Raw genomic sequence first — 18,523 nt, forward strand, 5'->3', positions numbered from 1 at the left:
AAGAACACTGGATTTTGGCTGTTGGAGCTGAAAAGAGGACATCGGTAAACCAGGGGAGGAGTCCTGAGGAGATAATTTGCATGTTCCCACTGCATTTTGGGGTAAGTGAAGAGTCTCCGCGAGCTCAAAGAACGCTGGATTTTGGCTGTTAGAGCTGAAAAGAAGACATCGGTAAACCGCGCGCCTATTGGCGCGCGCATTTTGACGCTTTTTTTTTAAGCTTTTTTCACTGTTTTCAGAACATTAACAATAAGAACATGGAAGAGTCCAGGAGCCATTTGGTGAGCTGCATATCCTGCTACATGTTCACAGACTTGCCAGTGGAAAAGACAAACTTCACATGCCAGAAATGCAAGCTTGTGTCCCTGTTGGAGGAAAAGTTGCGAAATCTAGAAGAGAGGTTAACTACCTTGAAAATCATTAAGGAAGGTGAAGAGTTCTTAGACAGAGCAGAATTATCTCTTCATGATTCAGAAAGAGAAGAAATTCGAACTGCACCTGACGAAACAGAGGAATGGAAGCATGTGACCCACAGAAGCAGGAGGATCGAGAGGCAGTCAGCACCCATACTGCTCAGGAACCAGTACCAGGCTCTCACGCAGGAGAACCATGAAGAAATACAGCAAAATAAGACTTTGCCAGCAATGAATAACCTTGTAAGCCCTCAGAATCCTCCTGGATGGAAAAAGAAGAATGTTGTGAAGAAAAAACGGAGAGTGGTGGTCATGGGGGATTCCCTGTTAAGAGGAACAGAGGCCGCTATCTGCAGACCAGACATAACCTCAAGAGAAATGTGCTGTCTTCCAGGAGCAAAAATTAAAGATGTGTCTGACAGGATATCAAGATTCTTCAGACCTACAGATCACTACCCATTCCTGCTACTACATGTGGGGACAAATGACACCGCAAGAAAGGACCTGGAAACCATCTGCAGTGACTTTGAAGACTTAGGCAAGAAAGTGAAAGAATTGGGAGCGCAGGTGGTCTTCTCATCCATCCTCCCAGTGGATGGCCATGGAACAATGAGGTGGAATAAGATTCTACAGGTGAACAACTGGCTACGTCGATGGTGCCGTCAACAAGGATTTGGATTTCTGGATCACGGAATGAATTACCTATATGATGGACTACTTGCTAGAGATGGGGTGCACCTTACGAAGACTGGAAAACATGTATTTGGAAGTCGCCTTGCTACACTCATCAGAAGAGCTTTAAACTAGAACAATGTGGGAAGGGAAGCAAAAGGCCAGAAAAAGCCATACAGCTGACAAATACTATTGAGATCTCTGCTACTGGAAGTGGAAAGGAAGAACAAAGACAAAACAATTTAAATAATAAAAATATGGGAGGAAGAGAAACCAATCACAAACTAAAATGTTTTTATACAAATGCACAAAGCATGGGCAACAAACAAGGAGAATTGGAACTACTAACGCAGGAAAAGGAATATGATGTCATTGGAATCACTGAAACTTGGTGGGACGATACACATGATTGGAATAAAAGGCTAAAAGGATACAACTTATTTGCAAGAAACAGACTTGATAAACGAGGAGGAGGTGTTGCATTGTATGTTAGAAAAGCGTATATCTGCACAGAGATTGAAGCTTCAGAGACTGGGAGTTCTGTGGAAACTGTTTGGGTAAGAATACAAGGAGAGAACAACGGAAAGGACACCATTGTAGGCATTTACTACAGGCCACCTGGGCAAGCTGAAGATATGGATGAACTCTTTATGTATCAAATGACCAAGTTCTCTTAAAAATATGACGTAGTGGTCATGGGAGATTTCAACTATCCAGACATTTGTTGGGAATCTCTGTCAAGTAAAACTAACAGGTCAAGCAAATTCTTATCCTCTCTTGCTGACAACTTTATCTTCCAAAAGGTAGGGGAGAAAACAAGTGGATCTGCTACTTTGGATCTAATCCTTATAAACAGGGAGGAAATGGTTGAGGAGGTAAAGGTGGCTGGGACCCTAGGAGGCAGCGATCATGCTATTATAGAATTTTGGATAACTAGAGGAGGAAGACATGTGAAGACTCAAACTTCAAGGTTAGATTTTAGAAAGGCAGATTTTAAGAGACTCAGAAAGAGAAAAGGAGGGATCCAATGGCTGGATGTCCTTAAGGACAAAAATGTCCAGGAAGGATGGGAAATTTTTAAAAATGAGATTCTCAAAGCACAATCGTTAACAATCCCGAAAAGTAGGAAGAATGGGAAGCATTTAAGGAAACCAGGATGGATGAACACAGAACTTAAACACATGCTAAAAAGAAAGAAAGAAATGTTTATTAAATGGAAAGAGGGAGCCATATCTAAAGAAGATTATAATGCAGTCTGCAGATCCAGCAGGGCACGTATCAGGTTAGCTAAAGCTGACAATGAATTAAGGCTTGCAAGAGATGTCAAAAGCAATAAAAAAGGATTTTGGGGGTATGTCAAAAGTAAAAGAAAAGTCAAAGATGCTATAGGATTTTTACAGGATGAAAATAGAGAAATGTTAAGAGAGGATGTTGAGAAGGCCGAACGTTTTAATTCTTATTTTGCATCTGTTTTCTCTCAGAAAGAAAATGTAACATCAACTGATCTCCACTGTCCTTTTAAAGGAATAGAGGAATCCAAGTTATCTGTAAACAGAAAGATTGTGAGGGAATATTTAGCTAACATAAATGAGTTCAAGTCTCCAGGTCCAGATGAATTACACCCCAGAGTACTGAAGGAGATCGTAGAAGAAATTTTAGAACCACTCTCCATAATCTTTGAAAATTCTTGGAGAACAGGAGAAGTCCCAGAAGACTGGAGAAGAGCAAATGTTGTTCCTATCTTCAAAAAGGGGAAGAAGGTGGACCCAGGGAACTATAGGCCGGTGAGTCTGATTTCTATACCAGGAAAGATCTTTGAACAAATTATTAAACAACATGTATGTAAGTACATGGATAAGAATGAAGCGATTAACCAGAGTCAGCATGGGTTTGTAACTAACAAGTCATGTCAGACTAACTTAATTTCCTTCTATGACAGAATCACTGACTGGGTGGATCAGGGAAATGCTGTAGATATAGTATATCTTGACTTCAGCAAAGCATTTGACAAAGTATCTCACACCATCCTTATTGAAAAAATGACCAAGTATGCAATGGACCAGGCAACTGTTAGGTGGATTCATAACTGGCTTAGTGATCGGACTCAAAGGGTGGTTGTAAATGGCTTCACATCCAGCTGGATGAATGTCTCAAGTGGGGTACCACAGGGCTCCGTCCTGGGACCTGTATTGTTCAACATCTTTATCAATGATTTAGAGGAAAGAATTGAGGGTAAACTGATTAAATTTGCTGATGACACAAAGCTAGGAGGGATAGCTAATACTAGAGAAGAGAGAGAGAGGATTCAAAAAGACCTAAATAAACTGGAGCAGTGGGCAGCAACCAACAGAATGGTTTTTAACAGGGAAAAATGCAAAGTACTACATCTGGGCAATAAAAAATGAAAAAAGCATATACAGAATGGGAGGAATAGAGCTAAGCAACAGTACATGTGAAAAAGACTTAGGTATACTAATAGATCATAGACTGAACATGAGTCAACAGTGTGATGCAGCAGCAAAAAAGGCAAATACAATTCTGGGATGTATTAACAGAAGCATACAGTCTAAATCACGTGAAGTCATTATCGGTCTTTACTCCTCTTTGGTCAGACCTCATCTGGAATACTGTGTACAGTTTTGGGCACCACATTTTAAAAAAGACATAGACAAACTGGAGCAAGTTCAGAGAAGAGCGACCAGAATGGTGACTGGTCTGCAAACCATGTCCTATGAGGAACGGTTGCAGGATTTGGGAATGTTTAGCTTGCAAAAAAGAAGACTGAGAGGAGACTTAATAGCTGTCTACAAATATGTCAAGGGCTGTCACATTGTAGAAGGATCATCTTTATTCTCGTTTGCACAAGGAAAGACTAGAAGCAATGGGATGAAACTAAATGGGAGGAGACACAGATTAGATATTAGAAAAAACTTTTTGACAGTTAGGGTGATTAATGAGTGGAACAGGCTGCCACGAGAGGTGGTGAGTTCCACTTCAATGGACATCTTCAAACAGAGGCTGGACAGACATCTGTCTGAGATGATCTAGTGAATCCTGCTTTGAGCAGGGGGTTGGACCAGATGACCCAGGAGGTTCCTTCCAACTCTACCATTCTATGATTCTATTTCTTTGAATATTCCCCAAGTACATATTATATAATATGAGAGTAAGTCACTGGAATTTCAGACACTTGAAAAAACTCTTGTCTTAGATTCTTTTTTCACTGGCTGCCCTGTCTTAAGTTACATCAGTTGAAAATAGAATGAATGGGATCCTATACTATTAGCTCAAAGTTCAAAGGCCACAGCTGTCACACGTCATGCTGTAAAGCTACTTTAATTTGCACGAACACTTCATGCACAGAAAATATTAACAACACAAAAGAATTAATAAGTATTACATATATATTATAGTTCAACTAGATATATTGTTATTATTTTAAAATGTTATACACATAAAATCATGAAATTTTTTCACTTCCTGTGTGAATAAAGAAATAAATCCATTTTAGAGTTCTTTGATCAAATCCTGCTTTGGAATGAAAACTCTAAGGAAATATAAGAAAATAAAATTAAATATCAAATTCATACAGAAACAGAATTATTTAAATATTTATACATATATTGGTTGGTTCTAATGTAATTCAAAATATTGCTACTTAATTTTATATATATGAAGTTCTAATTTATTAATTAATATATATATATATATATTTTATAAACGTATATATAAATACAATTATACACAATCTCTACTTAGACAAGTGTATATATATATATATATATATATATATATATATATATGAACTATTAGAAACTATGTAACTACAATTTTACTGTATAAGATTATAAATAAATATTGAGACATTGTATTACATTTTGATACAACATTATAAGTACAGTTTTTCCTTAGCCACTCCCTAAACCAAATCTTCTGTCTCTCTCAAATATCTCCAGGAACGCCCAATTTAGGAAAGACATTTTTCTATCCTTCAAAACCTCAGAGAACTGCCTGTTCTTCTGTCCACATTCCATGACGTCACTGTGAGTTGGTCGTCTCACCTGTCTCTGTCCATCAGTTTCAGCCATTTTCCTTTTTAGAGAATCACAGTTCTGACTGAGAATTAACTCATTCTGTGGAGAGATGGATCTTTGCACTGGCTGATATGGCTTATAACATATATGAAATCTTCTGCGTATTTGATAGAGTTCACTATGGGGATGACTCAGTCTAGGAGAGTTTGATATTGGCTTTTGGTAAGATTTTACCTTTCCTGGTTTTATAAATTTAGCTTGATTTATTTTCTTTTCACGATTCTCATGTTTTCTAACAAAATCCAGCATCTGCGCACATTCAAATAATGAATTTTTTTGTGATGCCATAACTTGGGAAACTGAATTTAGGAATTTGAATTTTTGTACAAAAGTTGTTATCATATGTTGTACTTTTCCATTTTTGATGAGAGATTTGTACAACCGTTCAAATATGGACATGAATGTATATGTACATTCCTTCCTACCAATCCTTAGTTTCTGCAGATCTTCTATGTTGGGAAAATCCTTTGTGACACAATAAATCAAATATCTTAATCTGTCCGAATCATTTTCCCATCCATTAGGAGAGTCATTTTCACAGGGCATTAAATGTAAACGTCTGGACAATGTCACAGGAATCCATATTTTAAATAATTTATTCCTCTCCTCATTGGATAAATCAAACTTATCAGAGAAGCTCTCAAATGTCTCTGAATTTCTACAGGCATGGATTTTGACATCATATTTTGGCATGATTTTGTATAATTTCAGCAAATTTTTCCTCATTTTAATTTGGAGTTGAGCCTGGGTAATTCCAGAATTCTCTGATATTTTTAGTGACTCTTGTACGTCCGTTCCTCCTACGTCACTCACGTCTCCTCCCACATCACCTAGTATGTCGGTTTCTCGTATGTCAGTCATGTCTCCTCCCATGTCAGGTTTCTGCATGTCCGTCTCTTGGTCAGACCCAAGGTCACCTTCAGCTACAGATACGTGTCTTACTTCTTGTTCATTTTCCACATTACAGTCAGAATCAGTATCACCGTCTGACACTTCTACACTATTTTCCTGCTAAGAAATCTCTAACACAAGACTATGAAAAAAATCTACCAAATGTAGAATATTTCTCAATTTCTGTTTGTCTCTATTTACCAATTTAGAAGTTAACTGTAAATTCTGCAATTCACATTCTTTGTATAAACTGAGCCACAAAACTTCTATGTCATCTCCTACATTAACTTTGAAATTAATATTACTTTGTTTAGCAAAAGAAGAAATTATATCCATATTTTGCTTACCTTAAGATTCCTTGGCTTCTCTTTATCAGCACGTCCTGTCTTCAGTTTGTCTGATTCTTTTCCTGTGTGATTCTGTTCCTTGTTAGTACCTCTGCTTCCTGTCTTTCCTAAGTCTGTAGGTCCTTTCTGCTTCTCGAGACAAACTAGTGAATTTACTGACACGTGAACAACAGCTGTTCAGCTCGTCAGGACTCCCCCCTTGTTCACGGAAGAAATTCACTTACTTAATTTAAAAAACAAAAAAACAGGACTGGCTAGCTCACCATTGTAAAATAATACTCTTCCTGTATTATTTTTTTCTACTGAGGACTTCTCAAAGTATCAATATCACGATATTCTTATAAAAAAATGTATCTATTTATTCTTGGATTGTCCATTAAAAAGAATCAGATTGCAGCAGGTACATACAATAATTAGTTATAAAGTAATTGTCCATTTGTCCATAATTAGCTTAATTGTTGAGATTCACCCATCTTTCCTTGGATCCTGGCTTCTAAATCATGTCTTTGTCCAGCATGTGTCCAGGCCTACATGTCATCTGCTCCTCAGCATGAAGATTCTGTGTCTTGTGGGGTGGGCAGAGCAAGAGAGCCCCCCCTTTCTGTACCATGGGCTTTTATAGCCAGTCGTATGAACACCTGTTCTACATATGGTAGTGAACCAAAAATACACACACAAATAGCGCATGTCAACTAGACACGATGGCTGAGGCATAGAAATCAGAAAAATGATTATCGATTAACATTCCAAATTAATTTCCATAATTAACCATTTAACAGAGACCACCTGGGAATGCCAGGTGCTGTAGGCTTTTGCTTTTTCCTTCCTTCCACCAGCAGGGGGCACTCTCTTCTATGCCTTTTTTCCATTCCCTTTCACAAGTGCACATATTCATTCTCTTTTCTTTTTTTCATTTGCTTTCTCTCTTGCGCTATTTCATCTCTGCAAAATACCAGCATCCTTCTGATCACCTTGGGCCTCCAGCATTGTTGCTTATTTACTTTTAATACTAGGCTCCTTTTCACCAGGACCAGCATCTCCCGGGTGGCTGAAGGCAACCACCGGTAACCCCAAGCAGAAGACCTTTGCAGGCAACACGACCCTCCCCCCTGAAGAGCAGCTCAAAGTCACTGGCAACCATCTCACCCTCTTCCTTCATTCACCCCTGGACGTCTCGCTCCGCCCCCAAGTTACTTGTCCAGCTTGCTCTTTCTGTCACATTACCGCGATGAAGGGTTTAGCCTGCAGGAGACCCTGTCCCAAGCCATTTTTGAAGACACCTGATGGGACGGGTGAATCACTGCTAAACAAACCACACCTGTATGGACGGCACAGCCTTTGCATGGACCCTTCGGAGCCCGCCCCGTCACGGCCAGATTGCTCGCCACCAAGCGATCCTGAGAAAGGCTGGCCGGGCGATGGATCGAGCAGCGTCTACTGGCCATACCACCTTGAATATGCCCGATCTTGTCTGATCTTGGAAGCAAAGCAGGGCTGGGCTCGGACAGTACTTGAATGGGAGACATCCTGGGAACACTGGGTGCTGTAGACCATTTTGATAACGTTTTGCCCTACTGCCCAGCTCGGCTAGCATGTAACGGCGCCTTGCCGGACACCGACCTTAAGTAACTTAGATGATGGAATCCCCAAGGCCCCTGCAAAGAAGCTTGTGTAACCAAGCCAGACGGCTGACAAAGAGCTAACCTCAGTGCAAGGAAGGCAAGGAAGGTGCGGAAGGAATTGGGGAGGGGACTGTGATTCCTGCTAGGGCCCTGAAATCATAAAACAGGCAGGAGAGTCTGACGCATGGTGACGTAGAGGTTGTAGGGGCAGATAGGGGGTGTTATCACGTGCGAGCACGTGTGCATGCTGGCTTGTGTGTGAGAGTGCGCTTCCTAGGTGTGGCGCGCTGCAGACAGTCAAAGGGATTGTTCCCTTTCATTAAAAGTTAATCCCCGGCTGCAGGCTATTAGAATGCAACTAACCGCGCTCTACTTACCCTACCCAGGTCTACCGGTTAATCTCGCCTCTGCTCCCGGCCTGTGGCATTGGCCGTGAAGCTGACGTTCCGTCGACAGTGCTGCAGCCGATCAGTGAGCTCAGCGGCTCTGAGTGGGGCCTTCTGTCTACAAGACCTTTTAAGGAAGCCAGCAAAAAAATTGAAGAGAAGGGAAAGCACAAAAAGACCTGGTCTTGCTGAGCACTGGAAAGGGCAGCCAGCAGCCAGACTTGAAAGTAGAAAAGCAGCAAGTGAGAGGCTTGTCTGTGCCTTCAAAGTAGAAAAGCAGCAAGTGAGAGGCTTGTCTGCGCCTTCAAAGTAGAAAAGCAGCAAGTGAGAGGCTTGTCTGTGCCTACAGCCAAACCACTCTGTACACGCCTGACCTTGTCTAATCTTGAAAGCTAAGCAGGGTTGGGCCTGGTTAGTTCTTGGATGTGAGACTGCTTGGGAATACCAGGTGCTCTAGGCTTTTGCTTTTTCTTTCCTTCAATCAGCAGGGGGCACTCTCCTCTATGCCCTTTTTCCATTCCCTTTCACAAGTGCACACATTCATTCTCTTTTCTTTTTTTCATTTGCTTTCTCTCTTGCGCTATTTCATCTCTGCAAAATACCAGCATCCTTGTGATCACCGTGGGCCTCCAGCATTGTTGCTTATTTACTTTTAATACTAGGCTCCTTTTCACCAGGACCAGCGTCTCCCGCGTGGCTGGAGGCAATCACCGGTATCCCCAAGCAGAAGACCTTTGCAGGCAACACAACCCTCCCCCCTGAAGAGCAGCTCAAAGTCACTGGCAACCATCTCACCCTCTTTCTTCATTCACCTCTGGACGTCTCGCTCAGCCCCCAAGTTACGGGTCCAGCTTGCTCTTTCTGTCACATTACCGCGATGAAGGGTTTAGCCTGCAGGAGACCCTGCGCCGAGACATTTTTGAGGACACCTGATGCGGCGGGTGAATCACTGCTAAACAAACCACACCTGTATGGACGGCACAGCCTTTGCATGGACCCTTCGGAGCCCGCCCCGTCACGGCCAGATTGCTCGCCACCAAGCGATCCTGAGAAAGGCTGGCCGGGCGATGGATCGAGCAGCGTCTACTGGCCATACCACCTTGGATACGCCCGATCTCGTCTGATCTCGGATGCAGGGCTGGGCTCGGACAGTACTTGGATGGGAGACCTCGTGGAAACACCGGGTGCTGTAGACTATTTTGATGACGTTTTGCCCTACTGCCCAGCTCGGCTAGCATGGAACGGCGCCTTGCCGGACACCGACCTTAAGTAACTTAGATGATGGAAGCCCCAAGGCCTATGAGCCAGTTGGCAGCTAAGTACGCTACCCCGCCGCCTTCACGCAGGCCTGACACCGAGCTCCTTGCCACGTCTAGGAGTGCTTATTGACTCCGCAGCTCGCCGTGTGGAAATGATGGCGTTAAAAGCACCCGGGGCCGTGAAGGGGCCAGGCTTTCAGCAGGTGCCCAGGGAAGGTTTTGGATGCCGGCCGCCTAGCGAGGGCCAGCAGAAGTAACATGTTTCTCTGCAAAGAAGCTTGTGTAACCAAGCCAGACGGCTGACAAAGAGCTAACCTCAGTGCAAGGAAGGCAAGGAAGGTGAGGAAGGAATTGGGGAGGGGGGGTTGTGATTCCTGCTAGGGCCCTGAAATCATAAAACAGGCAGGAGAGTCTGACGCATGGTGACGGAGAGGTTGTAGGGGCAGATAGGGGGTGTTGTCACTTGCGCGCACGTGTGCATGCTGGCTTGTGTGTGAGAGTGCGCTTCCTAGGTGTGGCGCGCTGCAGACAGTCAAAGGGATTGTTCCCTTTCATTAACAGTTAATCCCCGGCTGCAGGCTATTAGAAAGCAACTAACCACGCTCTACTCAACCTACCCGGGTCTACTGGTGAGTCTCGCCTCTGCTCCCGGCCTGTGGCATTGGCCGTGAAGCTGACGTTCCGTCGACAGCGCTGCAGCCGATCAGTGAACTCAGCGGCTCTCAGTGGGGCGTTCTGTCTACAAGACCTTTTAAGGAAACCAGCAAAAAAATTGAAGAGAAGGGAAAGCACAAAAGGACCTGGTCTTGCTGAACACTGGAAAGGGCAGCCGGCAGCCAGACTTCAAAGTAGAAAAGCAGCAAGTGAGAGGCTTGTCTGTGCCTACGGCCACACCACCCTGAGCGCGCCTGATCTCAGAAGCTAAGCAGGGTTGGGCCTGGTTACTACTTGGATGGGAGACCGCCTGGGAATGCCAGGTGTTGTAGGCTTTTGCTTTTTCTTTCCTTCCACCAGCAGGTTGCACTCTCTTCTGTGTCTTTTTTCTATTCCCTTTCACAAGTGCACACATTCATTCTCTTTTCTTTTTTTCATTTGCTTTCTCTCTTGCGCTATTTCATCTCTGCAAAATACCAGCATCCTTCTGATCACCGTGGGCCTCCAGCATTGTTGCTTCTTTACTTTTAATACTAGGCTGCTTTTCACCAGGACCAGCATCTCCCGCGTGGCTGGAGGCAACCACCGGTATCCCCAAGCAGAAGACCTTTGCAGGCAACACTACCCTCCCCCCTGAAGAGCAGCTCAAAGTCACTGGCAACCATCTCACCCTCCTCCTTCATTCACCCCTGGACGTCTCGCTCCGCCCCCAAGTTACGGGTCCAGCTTGCTCTTTCTGTCACATTACCGCGATGAAGGGTTTAGCCTGCAGGAGACCCTGTGCCGAGACATTTTTGAAGACACCTGATGTGGCGGGTGAATCACTGCAAAACAAACCACACCTGTAGGGACGGCACAGCCTTTGCATGGACCCTTCGGAGCCCGCCCCGTCACGGCCAGATTGCTCGCCACCAAGCGTGTTACAACTCTCCTGTTAGTTTTTTTTTAGTTTGCTGGTCACATGACCATTTTGCCTATTTAATCCGGCTCTGCCCTCCTGGCTTTGCTGGACTTCATTTGTATTTACTACTGTTGAGCTAGCTTGTTGCTCTGTTGCCGTTCTCTGTTAGTTTTGCTAGGTCTTCTGACCCCTATGCCTTTTTGTTGTGTGTTTGTCTTTGACTGCTACTATTTCTGCTAGGAGGTGTCCAACTTTTCCCAGTCCCTAGATCTTGTAGGGATCCCTCCCTCACATCTATAGGTCTGCGTTCAGACTAGCCGAGGACTTTAGCGGGTCTGATCGCAGGATCAGGTTCCCCGTTACGTCGTAGGGATCTAGTTTAGTTCTATTGTAGGGATAGATCTCCTTTCTTTCCTTAGTCTCTGTAGCAGATCATAACAGTAATTCCAGCCATAAAAAAAAAAAAAAAAAAAAATTCTCTAAGAAAAGACCTCCAGTTTTCCATCATGGTCTCGGTGCAAGATTTGGCTCAACGCTTGCAGGGACTCTCTCTGGAGGTGACCAAGCTCCAACAACACGTGAATAGCTGTTCTGGAGCGCATTTTGTGGAACCTAAGGTACGTCTGCCTGATCTATTTTTTGGCAAACAACAAGATTTTTTTTCTTTTAAAAATGCTTGTCTATTATATTTTCGTTTGAGACCCGGATCCTCTGGTGATGAAACACAGCGCATAGTGATCATAATGTCACTTTTGCGCAAAGATCTTCAGGGATGGGCCTTCTCTCTCCAACCTAGTGATCCGTGCTTTAGATCAGTGGATAGTTTTTTTTCTGCTTTGGGTTTGTTGTACGATGATCCTGATCGTGTCTCATCTGCTGAGTCTGAATTAAGACGTTTGAGGCAGGGATCAGGTAATGTGGAAAAATATTGTTCTCACTTCCGTCGGTGGTCTGCCCAGGTGGGGTGGAACGATTCTGCTTTGAAAAGCTTGTTTCTTGCAGGGCTATGTGGAAGGGTAAAGGATTTACTGATTGCTTATCCCACACCTGGAAACTTGCAGGAGGCAATGCAATTAGCTATACGGGTGGACAGGAGACTGGGTGAAAGGGTTAATGAGAGCAAATCCTCTGCTATGTCAGCTTCGAGTCCTGAGAGGTTCTGTGCTGACAATGGAGAGCCGATGGCACCCCGCTCTCAGGAAAAAGACCGCAGACTTTCTGAAGGCTTGTGTTTCTATTGAGGAAATTCTGGTCATTTTATTAAGAGCTGTGTGCTTCGTAAGAAGAAAGAAAAAAAAAAGGTCAGTCATGCTCATATTGCCTGTTTAAATTCTAAGGGAGTATTACTATCTGCCACTACTGCTGCTCAGGATGAATTAATTGAATTTCGGGTATTTGTGGATTGTGGATCTACTCTGAATGTGATTGATGGGGGATTCTTGGAAAAACTTAGATTAGAACCTAAAACTTTGTCATCCCCTATTGCTGTGGTTTCTGTCGATGGCTCTCCCTTGAAGAGTGTTACTCACAAGGTCTGTGAATTTCCCCTCACTATTAATGGTATTCATCAAGAGAATTTGGATTTGGTGGTATTGGATAATTTGCCTTCTCCAGTAATATTGGAGTTACCCTGGTTAAAATTGCACAATCCTGTACTGGATTGGTCTACCAATGAAATTAAGTCCTGGAGCCCTAAGTGTCATGACAAGTGTTGTAACGGGCGCATTGCTGCTGTGGATAGAGGGGAATTGCCTGTACCTATTCAGGATTTTTGGAGAGTTTTTTCTGAGGAGGAGTCGCAGGTTTTGCCTCCCCATAGAGACTATGATTGTACCATTGAATTTGTCCCTTGCGCGACTCTTCCTAAGAGTCGTTTATTTAATCTTACTATTCCTGAAAGAAAGGCTTTGGAAGAATACATACAGACAAGCTTGGCCGCCGGTCACATTAGGCCTTCCAAGTCTCCTGTGGCTGTTGGATTTTTTTTTGTAAAAAAAAAAGATGGCGGTTTACGTCCTTGTCTGGACTTTCGTGAGATTAATAAAATTACTGTACGCAATCCTTACCCACTGCCATTGATTCCTGATTTATTTAACCAGTTAGTGGGGGCCAAGTGGTTCTCTAAAATTGATCTCCGGGGGGCATACAATTTGTTGCGCATGAAGGAGGGTGATGAATGGAAGACTGCTTTTAACACTCCTGTGGGTCATTTTGAGAATCTGGTTATGCCTTTTGGTCTCACCAATGCTCCAGCATTTTTTCAGAATCTTATTAATGATATCCTTAGATCTTTAATCGGCAAAAATGTGGTTGTGTATTTGGATGACATTTTGATTTATTCGCCGGATCTGGAGTCTCATTGGCGAAGCGTACGTGAGGTATTACAGTTATTAATGGACAATTCGCTTTTTGCTAAGCTGGAGAAATGTGAGTTCGCTGTACAGAGAATTAGTTTTTTGGGCTACATTATCTCCAGTGAAGGTTTTGAGATGGACCCGGTTAAAGTTCAAGCTGTGCAGGAATGGCCTAGGCCTATTGGTTTGAAATCGATACAGAGGTTTTTGTGTTTCGCCAATTATTACAGAAAATTCATAAAAAAGTTTTCTATTATTGTCAAACCGCTGACCGATCTCACCAGGAAAGGTGCTAATGCGGTTCAGTGGACTTCTGAGGCCATTGAAGCTTTTGCGTTTCTAAAGGAGAGGTTCACCTCTGCTCCCATCCTTATGCAGCCTGATGTGACTAAGCCGTTTTTGGTTGAGGTTGATGCTTCTTCGGTGGGGGTTGGTGCGGTGTTGTCTCAGGAAAACAAGGATGGAGTACATCCCTGTGCCTTTTTTTCAAAAAAATTTTCCGAGACTGAACTTAATTACGATATTGATAATCGGGAATTGCTGGCGATTAAACTCGCATTTGAACACTGGCGTCATCTCTTGGAAGGTGCTGAATTTCCCATTCAGGTTTTCACTGATCATAAAAATCTGATCTATCTTGATGCTGCCAAGCGCTTGAATGCCCGTCAGGCTAGGTGGGCACTTTTTTTCTCGCGGTTTAATTTTTCCATTACTTACATCCCGGGTACCAAGAATGTTAAAGCGGATGCTTTGTCTCGCAGCTTTTCTCCCATGGTCGGTGTTGAGGAGGAAGAGGAGACCATTTTACAAGAAGGTGTTGTGATTGCTGCTTTGGACTCCGTTTTGGAGGATGAGATTCTTAAAGCACAGGAGAATGCCCCATCTAACACTCCCCATGGGAGGTTGTTTGTGCCTAGGACCTTTAGGAGAGATTTGTTTGTTGAGTGTCATGAGTCTCGGTTGGCAGGTCATCCAGGAATTTCTGAGACCAAGAGACTTGTGGGTCGCAGTTTTTGGTGGCCTGGATGGCAGAAGGAAGTCATTAAGTGGGTGCGCCAATGTACTGTGTGTGCAAGATCCAAGTCTTCGCATGCTCCTGCTGCGGGGTTGCTTTGCCCTCTGGAGGTTCCTAGTGCACCTTGGACACATCTGGCTATGGACTTTATTACTGACCTTCCTCCCTCTGAAGGTTTCACGGTCATCTGGGTGGTCGTGGACCGTTTTAGCAAGATGTGTCACTTGGTTCCCTTGATCAAACTGCCTTGCGCTAAGACACTCGCTAAGGCCTTTGTCAAGGAGATTTTCAGACTACATGGTGTTCCTACTGACATTATTTTTGATAGGGGACCTCAGTTCGTGGCTCGTTTTTGACGTGTCTTTTGTGACAGGTTGGGAGTTCATTTGTCGTTTTCATCCGGATATCATCCTGAGTCTAATGGCCAGACAGAAAGGAAGAACCAGGATGTTGAGCAGTTCTTGCGTTGTTTTGGGGCAGACAATCAAGAGGGGTGGTATGAGTTTCTGCCACTTGCTGAATTTGCTCTTAACAACCATACATCCTCTTCTGCTGGGTGTTCGCCTTTTTTTTGTTGTTCTGGGAGACATCCGTCTTTTGGGTCATTTTCCAAATTGGTTTCGGCTGTGCCTGAGGAGGAGAGTTTTCCGGTGATTTGGAGAGAGTTTGGACGGATGTGCGTGGTAATCTTCAGGAGGCTAACAAAAAATCTAAGAGGTACTTTGATAGGAAACGGCAAGAGATTTTGTTTGCGGTTGGTGACATGGTTTGGTTGTCCTCTAAGAATCTGCGATTGAGGATTCCTTCTAAAAAATTGGGTCCCAAGTTCGTAGGGCCCTTTAAGGTACTTCAGATAGTTAACCAATCTGCTGTTAGGCTGGAGGTTCCTAAGTCCTGGAGGATTAATCCGGTGTTTCATGTTTCTCTGTTGAAAAAAGCTGATGTGTCGGATGGTGACGCCTCTGCCACTGTTCCTCCGGTGGTGGAGGACGGGGAATATGAAATTTCCCGCATCCTAAATTCTAGACGGTATAGAGGGAGTTTGCAGTATCTCGTCGCTTGGAAGGGTTTTGGACCTGAGGATAACTCATGGGTGAGAGCGGATTATGTTTCTGCCCCCAGACTTGTCCAAGCGTTTCACAGGAGGTTTCCTGGTAAGCCTGGGCCTAGGGGATCCGGAGGATCCTCTTAGTAGAGGGGGTACTGTTACAACTCTCCTGTTAGTTTTTTTTTAGTTTGCTGGTCACATGACCATTTTGCCTATTCAATCCGGCTCCGCCCACCTGGCTTTGCTGGACTTCATTTGTATTTACTACTGTTGAGCTAGCTTGTTGCTCTGTTGCCGTTCTCTGTTAGTTTTGCTAGGTCTTCTGACCCCTATGCCTTTTTGTTGTGTGTTTGTCTTTGACTGCTACTATTTCTGCTAGGAGGTGTCCAACTTTTCCCAGTCCCTAGATCTTGTAGGGATCCCTCCCTCACATCTATAGGTCTGCGTTCAGACTAGCCGAGGACTTTAGCGGGTCTGATCGCAGGATCAGGTTCCCCGTTACATCGTAGGGATCTAGCTTAGTTCTATTGTAGGGATAGATCTCCTTTCTTTCCTTAGTCTCTGTAGCAGATCATAACAAAGCGATCCTGAGAAAGGCTGGCCGGGCGATGGATCGAGCAGCGTCTACTGGCCATACCACCATGGATGCGCCTGATCTCGTCTGATCTCGGAAGCAAAGCAGGGCTGGGCTCGAACAGTACTTGGATGGGATACCTCCTGGGATCACTGGGTGCTGTACACCATTTTGATGACGTTTTGCCCTACTGCCCAGCTCAGCTAGCATGGAACGGCTCCTTGCCGGACACCGACCTTAAGTAACTTAGATGATGGAAGCCCCAAGGCCTCTGAGCCAGTTGGCAGCTAAGTACGCTACCCCGCCACCTTCACGGAGGCCTGACACCGAGCTCCTTGCCACGGCTAGGAGTGCTTATTGACTCCGCAGCTCGCCGTGTGGAAATGATGGCGTTAAAAGCACCCGGAACCGTGAAGGGGCCAGGCTTTCAGCAGGTGCCCAGGGAAGGTTTTGGATGCCGGCCGCCAAGCGAGGGCTAGCAGAAGTAACATGTTTCTCTGCAAAGAAGCTTGTGTAACCAAGCCAGATGGCTGACAAAGAGCTAACCTCAGTGCAAGGAAGGCAAGGAAGGTGCGGAAGGAATTGGGGAGGGGGGGGTGATTCCTGCTAGGGCCCTGAAATCATAAAACAGGCAGGAGAGTCTGACGCATGGTGACGGAGAGGTTGTAGGGGCAGATAGGGGGTGTTGTCACGTGCGAGCACGTGTGCATGCTGGCTTGTGTGTGAGCGTGCGCTTCCTAGGTGTGGCGCGCTGCAGACAGTCAAAGGGATTGTTCCCTTTCATTAAAAGTTAATCCCCGGCTGCAGGCTATTAGAAAGCAACTAACCGCGCTCCTCTCACCCTACCCGGGTCTACCGGTGAGTCTCGCCTCTGCTCCCGGCCTGTGGCATTGGCCGTGAAGCCGTCGTTCCGTCGACAGCGCTGCAGCCGATCAGTGAGCTCAGCGGCTCTGAGTGGGGCCTTCTGTCTACAAGACCTTTTAAGGAAGCCAGCAAAAAAATTGAAGAGAAGGGAAAGCACAAAAGGACCTGGTCTTGCTGAGCACTGGAAAGGGCAGCCGGCAGCAAGACTTTAAAGTAGAAAAGCAGCAATTGAGATTCTTGTCTCTGCCTATGCCCACACCACCCTGAACAAGCCCAATGTTGTCTGATCTTGGAAGATATACAGGGTTGGGCCTGGTTAGTACTTGGATGGGAGACCGCCTGGGAATACCAGGTGCTGTAGGCTTTTGCTTTTTCCTTCCTTCCACCAGCAGGGGGCACTCTCTTCTATGCCTTTTTTCCATTCCCTTTCACTAGTGCACACATTCATTCTCTTTTCTTTTTTTCATTTGCTCTCTCTCTTGCGCTATTTCATCTCTGCAAAATACCAGCATCCTTCTGATCACCATGGGCCTCCAGCATTGTTGCTTCTTTACTTTTAATACTAGGCTCCTTTTCACCAGGACCATCGTCTCCCGCGTGGCTGGAGGCAACCACCGGTAACCCCAAGCAGAAGACCTTTGCAGGCAACACGACCCTCCCCCCTGAAGAGCAGCTCAAAGTCACTGGCAACCATCTCACCCTCTTCCTTCATTCACCCCTGGACGTCTCGCTCCGCCCCCAAGTTACGGGTCCAGCTTGCTCTTTCTGTCACATTACCGCGATGAAGGGTTTAGCCTGCAGGAGATCCTGGGCCGAGACATTTTTGAAGACACCTGATGCGGCGGGTGAATCACTGCTAAACAAACCACACCTGTAGGGATGGCACAGCCTTTGCATGGACCCTTCGGAGCCCGCCCCGTCACGGCCAGATTGCTCGCCACCAAGCGATCCTGAGAAAGTCTGGCCAGGCGATGGATTGAGCAGCGTCTACTGGCCATACCACCTTGGATACGCCCGATCTCATCTGATCTCAGAAGCAAAGCAGGGCTGGGCTCAGACAGAACTTGGATGGGAGACCTCCTGGGAACACTGGGTGCTGTAGACCATTTTGATGACGTTTTGCCCTACTTCCCAGCTCGGCTTGCATGGAACGGCACCTTGCCGGACACCGAATTTAAGTAACTTAGATGATGGAAGCCCCAAGGTCTCTGAGCCAGTTGGCAGCTAAGTACGCTACCACGCAGGCCTGACACCGAGCTGCTTGCCACGGCTAGGAGTGCTTATTGACTCCGCAGCTCGCCGTGTGGAAATGATGGCGTTAAAAGCACCCGGGGCCGTGAAGGGGCCAGGCTTTCAGCAGGTGCCCAGGTAAGGTTTTGGATGCCGGCCGCCTAGCGAGGGCCAGCAGAAGTAACATGTTTCTCTGCAA

At 45.1% G+C, this 18,523-nt stretch overlaps 6 pseudogenes; all 6 read left to right on the forward strand.

Moving 5' to 3' along the window:
- The first annotated feature begins 7,849 nt into the window (after window positions 1-7,849).
- LOC141270006 (5S ribosomal RNA) lies at window positions 7,850-7,969 on the forward strand (annotated as a pseudogene).
- Window positions 7,970-9,506: 1,537 nt separating this feature from the next.
- On the forward strand, window positions 9,507-9,621 carry LOC141270178 (5S ribosomal RNA; annotated as a pseudogene).
- A 943-nt stretch (window positions 9,622-10,564) lies between these two features.
- Window positions 10,565-10,673, forward strand: LOC141268595 (5S ribosomal RNA; annotated as a pseudogene).
- Window positions 10,674-16,278: 5,605 nt separating this feature from the next.
- Window positions 16,279-16,398, forward strand: LOC141269866 (5S ribosomal RNA; annotated as a pseudogene).
- A 941-nt stretch (window positions 16,399-17,339) lies between these two features.
- LOC141269648 (5S ribosomal RNA) lies at window positions 17,340-17,458 on the forward strand (annotated as a pseudogene).
- Window positions 17,459-18,079: 621 nt separating this feature from the next.
- Window positions 18,080-18,199, forward strand: LOC141268508 (5S ribosomal RNA; annotated as a pseudogene).
- The last annotated feature ends 324 nt before the right edge of the window (window positions 18,200-18,523 follow it).

This window comes from Phyllobates terribilis, unplaced genomic scaffold, assembly GCF_046119375.1.
Source record: "Phyllobates terribilis strain yellow unplaced genomic scaffold, ASM4611937v1 Scaffold_4__5_contigs__length_816908805, whole genome shotgun sequence".
Lineage (NCBI taxonomy): Eukaryota > Metazoa > Chordata > Amphibia > Anura > Dendrobatidae > Phyllobates > Phyllobates terribilis.